The sequence below is a fragment of the Periplaneta americana genome, chromosome 8 (assembly GCF_040183065.1).
Source record: "Periplaneta americana isolate PAMFEO1 chromosome 8, P.americana_PAMFEO1_priV1, whole genome shotgun sequence".
NCBI lineage: Eukaryota > Metazoa > Arthropoda > Insecta > Blattodea > Blattidae > Periplaneta > Periplaneta americana.
The window spans coordinates 55,425,804-55,443,350 of NC_091124.1; the positions used below are offsets into that span (position 1 = coordinate 55,425,804).

Sequence of the window (17,547 nt, forward strand, 5' to 3'; positions counted from 1 at the left end):
CTACGACTCTCGGATAAAGTTCTAGTTTAAACTTATCCGGCAGATGTCATATTTATCCGGAAGTTGGGTTGTAATTGCGTACTACGACTTTTGGTTATGTGCAATCTGGAGGCTAAACTTCCAGATTAGCAATCCGGGAGGCAGAGTAGCAGATTGGCGTTATCCGGAGGTTGGAACTCGGTGTTGAAATCAAGATGGCTGCACGTCGTACAGCTGGTGATTTGAAGGATCAATTTAATTTTGATACTGATTCTGATGATAAATTCTGGAGCAGATGCTTCATTATATCAGAACAGCAAAACGAATTAGGCTGCGTCCAAATAATTTTGAAGAATGGGATGACGAGAAATTTTTTAGACAGTTTCGAATAACGAAACCTACTACATGAACTCAATTATCAACTGAAACAAGACACAGCTCGTAAGTACACAGTTAATAATAAGCTACACTATTTCTGTAGGTATTACATCAATATTTTGTATATAATAGCACTATAATAATTACTTTGAAGTACAGTAACCTGTAATACAGTAGAAGTGAGGTTAGAATGTTGCTTCATGCAGGTGTTCTGTTGCCCTTACAAGGTATGAAGATGATTGATATAATAATATAGGGCAACCTACAATAATAACAGTTTCAGAATACTTTCATATAAAAATAATAACAGTATATAATATATCAAAATCCTTTATATGGTAAACTACCATTTCTTCACAATTGCGTTACCACTTTAAGATACAAATGTATTCACATATTTGGCTTCTAGTCAAGTCATATGTACCATAAACGAAAGAAAAATTGAGTGCCGACACCAATTTCCCAAATAAAGGTGGAAAGTTGCTGTGAAAGTGGAGTGCGGTGGAGAGGTACGGGTAGGCGCTCTATCGAGATAGACGGGTAGGCGGCAGGGAAGGGCAACACATTCATTTCATTACTGTGTTCTCTTACTAATTAAAGGGAAAAGACAAGTTTTCGTAAGATCGAGTTAGTGACAGGTTAGTATGATTTGCATATATTTACAATTGTCTAAAAAAAAAAAATGTCAAAACTACATCCAAACCTCTCTCTTACAGGCTATCCTGTAGGGAGTCCTTGCCTTCTTTTGGTAACGCTATTGTAAAGATTTACCGGTAAAGTTTTAACCAAATCTCATTCTTTATATATTTTTCCAGAAATAATGCCTTACCTCCAATGGACCAACTACTACTGGTATTGAGATTCTATGCCACTGGGAGAACATTGACAACAGTAGGAGATTTTTGTGGGGTCCACGAAGTTACAGCAGGAACTGTTGTCAATCGAGCTAGTGCTGCACTTGCTGCTTGGTTTAATTGAAGTGATGACTTTTAATGCTTCATTGGGAGTAGTTTTATTTGCTCCAGTAATTAAGTGCAAGGCTTATTTCCCCCCCCCCCCCAAGGGATTCTGTCTCTTTTTGATGCTGTTACGAATACTTCTGAATAGTATTTTAATACAGGTTTTATGTATATATTATAGGTCTTGATTAAAGTTTTCCTAGAACTGTTTCATTTTGTGTCTGCTAGTTGTTTAGTCAACTCTCCAAAGATAGATTGGAATACCAATAAGGCATCACTCATGAGACAACTGTCAGGAGATAATGTGGTAGGGTGGCAAGTTCCCTTCTCCTTCCTTGCATAAATAGCTCACCAGTAGGAGTAGGCCTAACATATTTCACTAATCAGACTTAAGATATGCTTGCTATATATTATTATTTAACAAACTGTAACGGTTTATTGAATTTTAGACGTGACAGTTTTTCTTCATTTCCTGAAAGTTTTGGAATTGGCATTTATGTTTTGCAAGGGAGCTGTTTCATTCACGCTAGGCCTAGTGATTCATGTATGCAAACATATTCATATCGTTACTTTTTATATATATTTTATTGCTTGGATCCCTCACAGTGATGTCTTAACAGGCTAAGATGATTCAAACACAAAGGTTTGATAAATACATTTTAAAAATTATGACCAGGTACACTGTAGGCTATTTAAAACAATAAAAATGCACTGTATCTGCAATTCAAATTTATTTTACATAAGCAAAATATGGTAAAACAACATTTTTCAAGAGGCACATTAATTGAAGCGTCGGCTGGAACAACGTTATAAGTTATATTTGGTAAAATGTACAGGAGCTGCAAAAATGTGTATATGCGTACAACTTTGTTCTTATGAGGGTAGCAAACTTTTGAGTGGACAAATTTCACGTACTGCATTGATGGACAGTTGCAAGCCAAGGAGTATAGCAAGGTAACATGACATACAACATTATTACACGGAAACACACCGAATGAAAATTTTGTAACTTACAACTTTGTTCCAGCTGACACTTCAATTGTATTCAGGTACTCTGTGAATGTGTACTTAAAACAAGAGAGATGCACTATAGCTGCAATTAAATTTAAAATTTATTTATTTATTTTGTGTGAACAAAACACGACATTTTTCAGGAGACACAATAAGCATAATCATTTATTACATCCACTGTCTCATTATATATGCTATGGTACATGTCATATTTACAAATTAATAATATACAGGCTAATACATAATAGTACATAGTAACTGTAATTAAACACAACACAAATACATATGCAAATACACAAAACTTGGAAAACTGTGGCAGAGCCAACTTCAGCTATAAGCCCCATTTGTTAGAGATCTGCACGGGCCATAATTCTTAGGCCCGGCCCATCTCGGCCTGATCTGAACCAGACCCGAACCCAACCAGAAACCTTAGATTACCTAATAATTATCACCTGACTCGAACCTAATCCTGAAGACTAGCAGATAAAGCAGAGGCCAGAGACCACAGGGATCAAGAACAGCTGCAAGAGATTATCACTCCATTAGAAGGATGAGAAGAAGTAATCTCCCAGTCATCCAGGTCAAACAAATCTGGTCAACAAAATTAAACATATTTTTTGTTAAAACATAAAGAATGGGTGATTATTGTAGCATTTACTTTCTGCCACTAATTGAAGATGTCTTTGTAGATAGACCACCCATTAAAGAGGAGGAAAAAGTAATGTAAAAACTCCAAATCTTACTTTTGATATTCCAAACCCCATCTCTTTGCAAACATGAGGATATGACTTACTTTTATTTCAAATCATTCTATGTTATAATGTTAGCATCCACCTTTCAACTAATGTATTTTTTAAAGAAATCACTGTAATAGTACTGAAGTTCATGAATTTCTAACATCTCAAGTAAAATTAAGTCAACATTAAACTTACAGTTCACAGATGGAGAAAGATTTTTCAATGTGGCTAATGCATTCCTCAGAGGCTTGCTTTTTCTTTCTTTCTTTTTTTTTTAAGCCTCCTTGGGGTGTAACTCGATCAGCTATTATCCCATTATCAGCTGAAATATTTAAGAGAGGGATATATGCTTATATTCAGATCTTTCTGAATTTAGCCTACTCTACCTACACTGAATAAACCAGTAATTTCACTTAAAACTTACTTTCATTACACTGTGTAAATAACCGTACAGTGGAAGACCTTCATCTGCTGCACCAGCTGACTCTGTAATATTTTAAGAGTGGAATTAATTCTTAAGATATTTAATTCTGGAGAAAGATGATGTTTTATCATAAATGTGTGGACACTTCAAAGTCAGCAGCTGTAACAGTATTGTATTTTCTAACGTGCTATTAATCCAAACTCATTTTTAACAATAAGAAAGTGAAGCTGCAATAAAAAAGAGAGAGAGAAAACCAAGCAAATAGTTCTATTGTAAATAGAGTGTAGTCAGTTTCTGTTTTACCTTATGAAAAGATATTTTTCAGTTTTTCTGTACACAAGAAATCATTCACAAGTTTCAAAGTGAGAATCCTCACGGTAAAATTGAAATACAACTTAACATAATGTGGCCTAATCTAATTACAAACCCATTACAGAGAAATCTCAAAATAAATTCTTCAGTTTAGTGTATTTTCTATTTTTAGGCCTACATTTATAAATTTCAAATTCCCACTCAAATCCCACATAATATTATAATACAATGATGTTTAGTTTTTATGACATCCATTTCTTGTGACCATTTCATCATTATGTACAATTTATATTTTAACATTTTTTTTTTAAACTTTTGCATCTAATTTATCTACTGCTTGCTGCAGATTTCATATAGTATGTGTGTTAGTTTTATTTTCAACATGTTGGCTGAAAATGTGTTTACATGTTACAGCTATTTCGGATTGGAAAAGTAAGCATCGTACGTAGAATGTGAAAGAACGTTTTGTAGTATAAATCAAATTACCTGGAGATATTGTTGGGATGTCCAGTTTCACTTCAAAAACTAAAGAATTGCACTGTGAACCTGAATGGTACTGTAAATAAAAAAGAAATAATAGTATTATAATGTAATACCGACATTAAATTAAATTTGTATAACAATTTTCAAGAATCTAATATTTTTTTTTATCTCTAAAGCTCATCATCTCTTCTTCTGACTCTTAATTCCTTACACACTAACCTCATTCGTGTTATTAGCTGCACTGGTATCAGTGGAACTTGGTTTAGTTACTACTTCGGCTGTAACAAAAGTAAGTAAATAAATAAATGAGTGAATGAATAAATAAATAAATAAATAAATGAGTGAATGAATAAATAAATAAATAAAAAGAATTCAAACTTGTGTTATACAATTTCCTCTGCTTATTATGTAATAATTGTATAAATTAACATATAAGTGAACTTATGCATTGAATATGAATAAAAATCACTGAGAAATCACTCAATTGATAGGAGAATTAAATCACTTACCTTGGCTAAGTTTGGATTTGGTTTTGCTTCAGTTGGAGGGGCTCCAATTGTTTGTAGCCTGCATTGTCTCTCTGCAGCAGCAATTTTCTTTGTGTTCTTTTCCAAGAATTAAAATTTGCTTCTCAGCTGTTTTCAGGTCCTTGTGTTTGTGCTGATGTTACTATATTCTTCCCATGCTTCATTCTATATTACTAAAAAGGAAGTAAAACTAGGTTAATTCCATATGCAACCTACAACATTAGAAAATATACTGTATTTCTCTTTTTCCCTTATCTAAGTTTCTATACCTAAATAAGCAAGAGCTTTTACTGGACGATTGTCAGTACAATATCAAACACATGACTATACTGTACATAGAAACTTTGGAAAAAACTTAATATCTTCTGTTTCTGTGTTATTTTACGAGGTGTTGAATGTGCATTACAGTGAGTGATTACAGTCGAACTGGTAGCAGCAACAGATATTGCATTTTAGTGGAAACGTCTCTCCATCTCATGCTGTTCTTTTAAAAAATAATGTTAGGCCCTATCTGTGATCGAATGGTATTATAGGCCTAATACAAAATATCCGCCCATTTACTAACAGTAAAATACGTAGGCCTAACATGCTGAAATATTGGTAATTTGCTAGGAACAGTGTACCTTGCTGTACTAATGTTGGTTAGAAATCCCAGGCCAAAAACATCATTCATTATTATCATTTATCAGTATCAGTGAACTTTTCTTTCTAAACGAGTTACTATGCCTTCGACCCATGATTTGGAGCCGTGAGTACATTATTTCTAAAAAAAAATTACCGAAATAGGCCCTATTCACTAATAATGTAGGCTATACAACAAACTGAAAGCACACTTAATATTAATTACAATACAAAAATAATTGCCACCTACACTTCTTGTGCAGTTACACATGAATAAAACAATGATTATGGAGAAAAACGCACTTTTGCTGGAACCCGCACCCGTCCTTTTTAGGCCTACTAATTAAAACCAAAATACTATCATATTGTAGGAATTATTACTATTCGAAAAGAAACATAACCTTTAAAATCTTACCTTTTGCTTCCATGTAAAGTTTCTTCATACAGTATGTGTAATTTTCTGTTCTTCACTCTGTTATTTTCTTGGCTGGAGTTTCAGCATTATAATAAATAATAACAATAATGCTTACAATAAAACCTCAAAATAAATAGTACCATATAAACACGGAACATAAACATGAAATACGCGGGGAAAGGTATACCAACGCAATAAATTTTACTACATTTTCAGTAACTTCATTGCCAACGTAATAAAAATGTTACTATATCTTCCGGATAACAATCCTGCAGTTAAAATCCACTGGTAGTACAGAACAAAATATTTAACTTCCAGATTGCTAAACTGGAGTATACGAATCTGGAGCTTTAACAGGCGATCGTAGTACAGGCCCTAAGTGAGCTACTCTGGCTACGACGTTGCAATCTGCGCGTATCGTGTAGTGGCTTGAAATTAGTGGTATTTAAATTAAATTTCGACGAAACCGTCAGTTCTATTGAAATAAGCCAGAGAGATAAATTACTCCTTATTATATTTTCTATCCTTATACTGCCTTTTTGAGGCTTGAAAGTAATGTAATTTTCCCTAAGATAGGTTACTAGCCTTATCGGTAGGTAGTCCAGTAGTGGGGCTGCCACTTTTAGCCTCTGGACAGGCTTGTAATGCAGCATTTCCTCTGCAGGATATACTCTTTTAGACCGAAAAGGACTGAAGAAATTTTAGAACAATTAGAAGTAGAGTCAGTAGAAGAAAAAATCAGCAAATACAAATTCAATTGGCTAGATCATGTAAGAAGAATGGATAATTCAAGAATCCCAAAAATTATGATGCAGTATAAACCTAGACGACACCGTCGACCAGGAAGACCTTTTAGAAGAATGCTAGATGGGGCCGAAACAGGTCTACAGAGGCCTAAAGGCTGATTCACAATAAACCGGGAACGGAAACGGCAACGAGAACGAGAACGGAAATATTGTTAAAATAAATGTATTTAGATGTGAGCATTCACAATTAACTATTGTGAACGCTCACATTTAAATACATTTATTTTAACATTATTTCCGTTCTCGTTCTCGTTGTCGTTTCCGTTCCCGGTTTATGGTGAACCATCCTTAATTCGTGAAGGATGATAATAATATATTTTCTATCGATATGGACAGAAATCACGATCCTATTAGCAATATTTGCCGAATAAGAGGGTGTTAAACATTTGGGGAAAAAAAATTGTTTCTGAAAAAAAAAATGAAAAGAAAGAAAAGAACTTTCCACCAATATGATACTACAGTTTTCTTTACGTATAATATGAGCTATTTGCTCTGGAATTCTGCAAGATTATTTCATTTCCACTCTGTATATTATATTATGTATGTGTGCATGTAAGTGTTTATGTGTATGAACGAATAATAATATTATAAACAGAGTTAGCCACTGGGTACGAGTAGATTTTAAAATGGTTCTGTAACGCCATGGTAATGCAAACAAAGTAACCTGTTCAGAGTAGGGTATATAATTTAGTTATATTTTTCAATTTTCCAAAATATCTTGGTTAAATGTCCCCCCCCTTACAATTTAAATACAATTTGTCGAGACCATAAAATCCCTTGTCTCACTCAAAGCGTTAGAAGTCGTCGTTGTCCTCCAGTGGATACCTTCGCATGTTGGTATTTCAGGGAATGAGATCGCGGACTCCCTAAGCAGAAAAAGAGACTGAAATATTATTACGGACGACCTGCCAACTTTCGTATCACAACTTGAAACGATTAGTTCACCGCTCATTTAAGAATGAGTTTCTCTCAGATCTTCAAATAAAGAGTGATGGCAAGAAATGGGCTGTCTTCTTGACAAGTCAGAGATACTTCCTGATCATCCCCGTAAAGAGACTGTAGCTGCCAAAAGGATTGCCACAGGACACGACTGTCTGGTGGAATATTTATATAAAATTACGTATTTTACCATCACCTCTGTGTGTCATTTATAATGAGCAAAATTCTATTATGAATTGGGAACATTTAAATGTTTGTGAAAAACTTGTAAATTTTAAATCCTCTCTGGGGACTTTGTACTGGTCTGCCAGAAAGCAAATGATGTTGAATCAAGCTGGTTGAGCATCAAATACATACATATATAATATTTAAATACTTGTGTAACTTTCCACGTGAATTAGGTATTACATTCTGCAATATATGAGCCGTTCAGAGCAAAAGTGGTGTAAGTCAAAATTGGGTAATGAGGTTTAAAGTAAAAATTCTGTAAAATACAGCGCAAAATAGCAATTAATATTGGTTCTTGCTATCCACTGACTACTAATAGTTTAAATAAATTGAATATTAATTGCAACTTTGCGCTATATTTTACAGAATGTTTACTTTAACACTCATTACCTATTTTTGACTTACACAACTTCTGCTCTGAACGGCTCATATCACAATAAATGTTTCTCATTTCTTCTCGCATGCACTGTCTAAGCATTTAAGAGAAAATAAAGGTGAAATAATTTTTGCCAAGAAATTTTTAAAATTTCCTCGAGGTTTCCTCCAACGCGATACGTCCACCAACATTTCATCTACCTTTTTGTGTCCGAAGACATGTCAGCCATAATATTTCATCAACAGATGGTAAGAGTATAATCAAAATTACGTTCACATAAAAGAAAAAAAGTCCAAGAATATATACATTTTTTTTCGTTCATCACTATTACGTGCAATAAGGTTAGTAAGACTATTTCGTCCATTGTATAAGCTGTCAATGCATGCAAATAATAAAATATCGGGTCGATATGAAAGTTCGTAACGTTTTTTCGCTGTGACAAAAGTCTACATTTGAAATGAACAGAATACAGAAATTAACCAGTAATATATTATCCTGCAATATCTATGACTGTCAACGCTGGAATAGTTTTTCGATTCCGCGTCTGGAGAAATCTGCTGGTTTAGAGTTAAGGAATTCATCAAGCCAAGTTTATATATCAACTTCGTTATCAAAGGATTTCCCTTGAACATTGTTCGATAGAGAACTGAAAAGATACAAATCTGAGGATGCAAGATCGAGAGAATATAAGGGATATAGAATCACATTCCTAAAAAGCCTACAAAGCTCGTGAATAGCTGCTTTCGCCATGTTAGAGAAGTACGGGAGTGCATTATCGTGTTGCAGCAAAATGCAGTCTTCGCGACCGTTTGTTTTTTTCAATTGCGGTCGCAAAGTGTCTGAGTTGTTGACAATACATGTCAGCAGTTGCGGTTATAGGTCTATTCCTGCGAAATAATTCGTAGTACACACCCTCTTTAACCCACGAGACGCATTAACATCATCGTCTGAAGATGGACATAAACTTTTGCACAGGGTGTTCTGTGTTGAAACAACAGAACCATTTTCTTGCAATGCTTTCTCCGATGCCATTCTCTCCGTATATATCACGAATGTTTCAAATCGCCTCCGATAACTTTGCTGTTCTATTAAACTCAAACAGAATATTATGTCAGAAGTGTCCTTTTTTTCCATTTGACTCACCATATTTTTTTAGCCCACAAATAGCACAGCTTTTCTTCAAATTCGCAAAAGTCAAGGCGTATATACAAGCACAACACTGAAATAAAAAATAATGAGATATTACAAACTATAAACAATCCCCTAACAACGCAATGCTGTAATGAAGACCAAAACGCTATGAACTTTAGCATCAATCAAATAAAATGGTACATCCTGAAGCAACGGTATTAATCGACCGAGGCCAGTGCAGTCTTGCAGCCCAGAGCGCCACTTGTACTTTTCCAGGGTTCATATAGCGTCATCGCGATAGTTCACATTACGTCCGCGTCTCCACTCGCCTCGGTCGAGTTATAACTAGAAAAAGTTGAGTAGATAGTTAAACATAATGTGAACACAATAACATTGATTTGTAATTGAGAATCATATATTTTTAGTTGGTTATTTAACGACGCTGTATCAACTACTAGGTTATTTGGCGTCGATGGGTCTGGTGATAGCGAAATGGTATTTGGCGAGATGAGGCCGAGGATTCAACATAAATTACCCAACATTCGCCTTATGGTTCGGGAAAATCTCGGAAAGAAGCCAACCAGGTAATCAGCCTAATCGGGAATGGAACCCACGCCCGAGCTCAACTCCGGATCAGCAGATAAGTGCCTCTGCCGACTGAGCTATGCCAGTGGCTAGAATCGTTAAGTTACAAAACTAAATTGTATTCGACAGAACTACAAGAAGGAAAACAATAGCTACAATAGGCAAATCTTGTGAGCTAGAGAAGAAAGTACTTAACAAGGAACAGTAACAAAATAAAATTATTATTATTATTATTATTATTATTATTATTATTATTATTATTATTATTATTATTACTACTATTATTATTTACTGTGATTATTTGATATGGCCGTGAGTTATATTATATAGGCAAAAAGTTTTTTGTGGACGATCAATATAGATGGACGAAAAGTGAATGGACTAAGAATTTATGGGCATATACTTACAATGGAGGAAAGATTAGTGTGGACCAAAAATAAGAGTGGACAAAACCGTAATGGACGGAACTCATGTGAACGAAACGTCTGGGAACCTTAATATTTTAATTTACTTTTTAATATTTAATATTAATGTTGTATAAGTGAACTTCTGTAAATTTTTTAAAGTCTCTTATTTTAAAAAATGTATCATAATAATTATGACAATCATATTAATCTTATTATTATTTTATGGCTATAATAATAATAATAATAATAATAATAATAATAATAATAATAATAATAATAACAACAACAATAATAACAATAATTTTCATTATTATTACTATTATTATTATTATTATTATTATTATTATTATTATTTTCATTACTACATTATTATTATTATTATTATTATTACTATTACTATTATTATTATTATTATTATTATTATTATTATTATTATTATTATTTTAGTTCTATTACTACAATGATAAGAATGATTTATGTTTGTGGTTTGCTATTTTCCTACTGAACAGGATTAGTGAGGGCAGTTTTTTCAGTGATGTTGCTTTGAAGTTTTTAGTATCAACTCAGCGTAATAAAATTCTAGAGATATACAGAAGGGAGAAGAATTATATAATCAGAAAGGTACAACACATTCAATTGTATAATCCTATTACATTTAGAAAAGCGATCTTTGACGTCATATTTACGTTGTATTCAGGGCATTTCTGCAATGAAATTGCGACATAATCTGTATAACTGCCCGCCTCTAACGTTTGCTGCGTTGTTTACATACCGATTAATTTCAGCGAACATTACATCTTCATACTTTATCAGCAAAGCCCACAAAATAGCTTCACGCGTTTTATACAACAGTTTGCATTTTACATCTATCCGTTATATGGCTGAACTTTACACTATAGTGTAACTTTTTTTTTTCTTTGTCATTACAGGAAATAAAAAGTGGAAAAATTGGGGCGCCGAAAAAATCTAATTCGATAGTTTCAGGAAATGTAAGCTGTATTTAAAATAACACTGATACCGAAAAATGGTTTTGAATTCGCCGTCTCTCTATTTTTTGCGTGCAGAATTTTATTCAATAATATCGGTTGGATTTTATTCTTATTTAGTGTTTTAATTGGTTATTTAACGACGATGTATCAAATAATATGTTAATTAGCGTCGATGGAATTGGTGATAGCGAGATGGGTTTTGGCGAGATGTGTCAAGGATTTACCAGATGATTACCTGACATTAGTACTACAGTTCGGGCGGGATAACCTCGGAAATAAAACCATTCAGGTAATGATCCAAAACGGATACGAATCCATCCCACAGAGCAGCTCCGGATTGGTAGTTACATAATCACACCGCCTGTTGTATGCCGATGGCCACTATATTTGGTGTCAAGCAGTCAATTTATCCCAGAATAACACAGAAGATATATCGGAAGTTCCAGAAATTTGTGCATTAATATAATGGATGGTAGAAGAGATCAAAACAAACATTTGTCCGTTAAAATAGGAATGGGCCTATGCCTTGTATGCTTTTTCTCTATAACATTGTGTTCGCATATTTTCATCAAGTTAAAAATAAAATTGTTTGTGATGATGAAACGTATATCCCGCAATAACTAAATGAAATTTCCTCTTATAGAATTTGCAGCAAGGTTTTTTTGACATGAGAAACATGAATGAATATTATTTGTTTTAAATTATACGGAATTCTCTCGATATAATATCATTTTGTACAATCGACTCATAGAGAAATAAACGTTTAAAACTAGCAGCACACTGAAAAAAAAAAATCAACTGCGTACGAAACCGGTTATCAGCTAGCATGACGTCGCGGCCGACCTTGACTATTACACAGGGAACACAGTTCGACCAGTTTCGTCTGTTTCCGATCAACCTATCTAGCGGAAACCCATATGTAAGATATTCATACTGTATATTCATATGTGTACACGATTTTTCGGAACTTTATTGCATAGGTACGTTTTATTCAGAATATTTATTACCTTCAACTTAATTTATCCAGGAATTATAATGAAATACTACAACAGTTGGCATCAGAATATTAATAGGTCTTTCCTTGAAATTTGACGCATTTATGGACGATTTAGTGTAAATCAAATTTCACAACTTCTTTCGTAATATGTGTTAGGTAGAACAAACTGGAAAATGAACCGGTAATGTCCATATTGAAGAAGAAATTACTTTCTAAGAGAAATTAGAAATAAGTTTTCATACTTTCCGCTGAGATGTAAATCGCAAGTTTTAACATCATCCGCAAGATGCCTACACAAGTGTAACGAGCGAGAGTTCCGTCTTTTTTTTATTAGGTTATTTTACGACGCTGTATCAACATCTAGGTTATTTAGCGTCTGAATGATATGAAGGTGATAACGCCGGTGAAATGAGTCCGGGGTCCAGCACCGAAAGTTACCCAGCATTTGCTCGTATTGGGTTGAGGGAAAACCCCGGAAAAAACCTCAACCAGGTAACTTGCCCCGACCGGGATTCGAACCCGGGCCACCTGGTTTCGCAGCCAGACGCGCTGACCGTTACTCCACAGGTGTGGACAGTTCCGTCTTTCTTGAATGACTAATGGTGAATAATTTTCTCTCTTTATAAAGATGTGTGTTATAAAATTATGTAAATATGAATATAGAGTATACAAGTGGTTTATTATGTGGTTCTAAGGATATACCTTTCATTCCATATTCCGAAACATTATAATTCAAATTCATTTTACCGCAACAATTCGCTGGCAGAGAATAAAATAACTCCATCTGAATTCAGTGCCACTTAGATTTATATAAAAAAATTATATATCTGTAAGTAATGTTATTAATTTGAGGAGGTTATTCTTTGAGATATTTCGAACAAAAAACTTTTCATACAATTTTGCTCATGTTTGCTTCTTTTGCGAGAAAAAATTATTTTAAACATTTCATAGCGTGTTTTGAGAAAAATATACATTTAATTCCCAATATGCTCAGTCAATTTAAGAGCGCAGTGTATTATGATAATAAATGATCGACAGAATTTTAATTTTGTCCTTTAAATATGGAGAAATTTGATCGGAACGAATCTGACTTTTCGTTCTTCCGCAAGGGAATTTTACAAAGTTGTATTATATTATATTATATTATATTATATTATATTATATTTACATTACATTGTATTATTACTTATTCACTTACAAATAGCTTTTAAAGAAGCCGGAGGTTCATTGCCGTCCTCACATAAGCTCGCCATCGGTCCCTATCCTGAGCAAGATTAATCCAGTCCATAGCACCATATCCCAACTCCCTCAAATAATTTTTATATTATCCTCCATTTACGTCTAGCCTTCCCAAAAGTCTCCTTTCCTCAAGTATTCCAACTAACACTTTATATGCATTTCTGAAATTACCCGCATATGTGCTACATGCCCTGCCCATCTCAAACGTCTGGATTTAATGTTCCTAATTATGTTAGGTGAAAAATATAATGTGTGCACTTCTGTCTTGTGTAACTCTCTCCATTCTCCTGTAACTACATTTCTCTTAGCCCCAAATATTTTCCTAAGTACTTTATTCTCCAACACTCTTAACCTCTGTTCTTCTCTGAAGGCGAGAGTCCAAGTTTTTCAACTATACAGTACTACCGGTAATGTAACTGTTTTATAAATTCAAACTTTCAGTTTTATTTTAAGCAGACTGGATGGCGAAAGCTGTCCAACCCAATAATAGTAGGCATTTCTCATATGTATTCTGCGTTTTTATATTGTTTTATATTATATTTGCTATCAAGAAGTCAAAAGAAGAATAGCAATGGCAAAGGAAGTTTTTGATAGAAAAAGGATAATCTTCTGCGGACCTCTGGAGAAGGAGCTAAGGAAGACACTAGTGAAGTGCTTTGTGTGGAGTGTGACATTGTATGGGGAGAAACATGGACATTACGATGAAGTGAAGAGAAGCGAATAGAAACCTTTGAAATGTGGATATGGAGAAGAATGGAGCGTGTGAAATGGACAGACAAAATAAGAAACTAAACTGTGTTGGAAAGAGTGGATGAAGAAAGAATGATGCTGAAACTGATCAGAAAGAGAAAAAGGATTTGGTTAGGTCACTGGCTGAGAAGAAACTGCCTACTGAAGGATGCCCTGGAAGGTATGGTGAACGGAAGAAGAGTTCGTGGCAGAAGAAGAATATGTCAAATGATAGACGACATTAAAATATATGCGGTGACTAAGAGGAAGGCAGAAAATAGAAAAGATTGGAGAATGCTGGGTTTGCAGTGAAAGACCTGCCCTTGGGCAGAACACTTATGTAGTTATGTATGTACAGCTGTCAAAAGAAAAAATGACCGCTCTCCTGGAACAAAGTTCCCTTCGGGTATCTTCGCTATAATTCGGAGACAAGCGATGTTACATGTTGTTGAACCACGTTGCCTGATATCTACAGTTATAATTGAAATATTCATTCTGTGATTCGATAGGGTAATGGTAGCGTTCAGGCTTCTTATTCATGAGGTCCTGCGTTCGACTACAACCTCGTGCTTTTTATGTTCTTTTTTGTTAGGCCTATGTTTTTGAGAGAGACAAACTATACATAATGGCTCCTTTCTCTTTTACGATTATTTTAGTAATTAACATCAGGTTCATTAATATATTATGCCATGACTTTATCATTATGATATTGTGGCTGCAAATGGAAAGAAAAAAGATTTTATTCTCAATAAAAATATCTTTCGTGGCATAAACAAAACAAATTTACTGGCGTCGGCCTTAAAACATTCAAACAATTAAGCGTTCAAAAAACAAAACAAAAAGCCACAATTCAATATTTAGTCTATCTTCCTCTTATCTCGATCATCTTGCAGTCGAGTGGGCATGGAATCGACTAGTCTTTGCAAATAGCGACTGTTCTTAGACACGATATTCCAGGCATTCTGAACATACCCACATACATAAGTGTTCTGTCCATGTGCAGGTCTTTCATTGCAAACCCAGCAATCTCCAATCTTTCCTATTTTCTGCCTTCCTCTTAGTCTCCGCATATGATCCACATATCCTAATGTCTTCTATTATTCTTTTCAACCAGAGACCCAACCAATTCCTTTTTCTCTTTCTAATCAGTTTCAGCATTATTCTTTCTTCACTCATTTTTTCAAACACAATTTTATTTCTTATTCTGTCTGTCCACTTCACACGCACCGTTCTTCACCACATCCACATTTCAAATGCTTCAATTCGTTTCTCTTCATTTCGTCGTAATGTCCATGTTCCTTCCCCATACAATGCCACACTCCACACAAAGCACTTCACTAGTCTCTTCCTTAGTTATTTTTCCAGAGGTCCGCAGAATATCCTTCTTCTTCTATTAAAAGCTTCATTTGTTTATGTTTGCAGTTTTTCTTGGGAAGGATAGGCCTAAATGCGGTAACATCCCGTTGCTTTCCGCACACCACTATCTCTTTCGCATCTTATTAAATTCCAGGGGACCCAAGCATGGAGATGAGGAGAGTGGATTTGACTAATTGGACCCTCCGGACTTCACCGAAAGTCACGGCAAGGGTTAAATATTAATTCTATCAGGATGTTTGACCCGATCAGAGACCGGGAAATCTCAATTAGCCTTTGCCCCCCGCATCCTGGACTAGCTTCTACGAATCATCAGAAAATCTTAAGAGCGTGATTGGGCCAATTTTTCCGAAAATGTTTCCACACTTTTGCCCTCGTAGCTCAGCGGACGAACGTCGAAATTTAGATGTCAACGTCTCAGGTTCAATTCCTCGTTACTCCTTTTCATTTTATTGTGGTTCAAGATAGTATAATGTAATAATACAAAAAGAAAAACTAATACCAGTATTATGCAACTAGATTTTTCGAAACCTAATATTAAATTTATGTTATTTATATCGCTAAAGAACGATTACAATATAAATAACTAGAATATTATTTATACAGTATCACTAAAGAACGATAACAGAATATAAATGATAAATATCGGTTTGTTTAAATAATATAAGATATTATATAATACTTATTTAATTATCTGAATAAAATAACCTATTTTACAAAGAAGGATGGTTATTTGTGTTATAATAATTACTTACATAAAATACAGATTATTTATATTGCGAAAGAACAATAACAATATACATAACTTGAATATTATTTTATAATGCTAATGAAGGAAAACAGAATATAAATGATAACTTGAATATTATCTATATCGCTAAAGAACGATAACAATATAAAAAACGTGAATATTATTCATATCGGAATTTCACAGATTTATTACAGATATATTTAAGAAATTGTAGAAGAATAGTAATTAGTAACAGAGTCCTATTTATTCTTCTTGGAGCCAAATTTGTAACTTTTAAAAGTGTGGTTACTATGTTGAAGTGTATGTGTTGTAACGGATGCTTGATTTGTTATGTATGTGAGTCAGTTATGTGATGCTTGATGTCGTCGCAATGTCGTAATTATAGTTTGATTGTGTTTGTATGACTATTGTGTATTAATTTATGATGTATGGTACGGAAGGCTGCGTATTTGTGTTATAGAAGTGTTACGTATGTGTGTTGTTAATGTTTTTGTATGTTTCAAATTGATACCTGATATTTATTTTGCAATCGCAATGCCTAATTTACGGTTTGTTTATGTTTTGTTTACATCGCGCAAGCTAATTTAATTTTCTTTTCTATTTTTCTTTATGCTTATCTTTTTTTGTGTATGAAACTATAGCCCTAACATACATATGTAAAATAGGGCTAACCACCATTGGAGATACAATAATAAAAATTGTTATTCATATCGTTATAAAACGATAACACAATACAAATGATGACTTGAATTTTATTCATATCTCTAAAGAACGATAACAAAATATAAATAACGTGATATCCATAAAGAACGATAACTGAATATAAATGATAATTTGAATAGCATTTACATCGCTAAAGAACGATTAAAAAATAAAATGAAAACTTGAAGAAGGCCCGAACCCACAACCTTTGAATCACTAAACAAGCACTCTACCGCTGGCCTACGAGGCGCAGACATGGAACACTTTCATAGTTCGGGAACTGCTTGTACAAGCACATGCATCGTGTAACATCGCCGCGACCCGAAGTGGACTTTGAAAATATTCGCTGTTCACGAGTGCGACCACTTTATTTTTTTTTGACAGCTGTACAGTATTATATTATATTATATTATATTATATTATATTATATTTTATGCTCGACCATGCC

The 17,547-nt window shown here is 34.0% G+C and overlaps 3 long non-coding RNA genes across 3 annotated transcripts; 1 reads left to right on the forward strand and 2 right to left on the reverse strand.

The window, feature by feature from the left end:
* The first annotated feature begins 229 nt into the window (after positions 1 to 229).
* LOC138704297 (uncharacterized) lies at positions 230 to 1,522 on the forward strand. The gene is made up of 2 exons (XR_011333303.1): positions 230 to 420; positions 1,173 to 1,522. It is a non-coding gene; the product is annotated as an uncharacterized lncRNA (long non-coding RNA).
* Positions 1,523 to 2,410: 888 nt separating this feature from the next.
* Positions 2,411 to 4,099, reverse strand: LOC138704732 (uncharacterized). Its single transcript, XR_011333414.1, has 2 exons — positions 3,260 to 4,099; positions 2,411 to 2,918 (listed from the first exon to the last, which is right to left on the reverse strand). It is a non-coding gene; the product is annotated as an uncharacterized lncRNA (long non-coding RNA).
* A 77-nt stretch (positions 4,100 to 4,176) lies between these two features.
* On the reverse strand, positions 4,177 to 6,121 carry LOC138704733 (uncharacterized). Its single transcript, XR_011333415.1, has 3 exons — positions 5,847 to 6,121; positions 4,793 to 4,983; positions 4,177 to 4,561 (listed from the first exon to the last, which is right to left on the reverse strand). It is a non-coding gene; the product is annotated as an uncharacterized lncRNA (long non-coding RNA).
* Between the last annotated feature and the right edge of the window lie 11,426 nt (positions 6,122 to 17,547).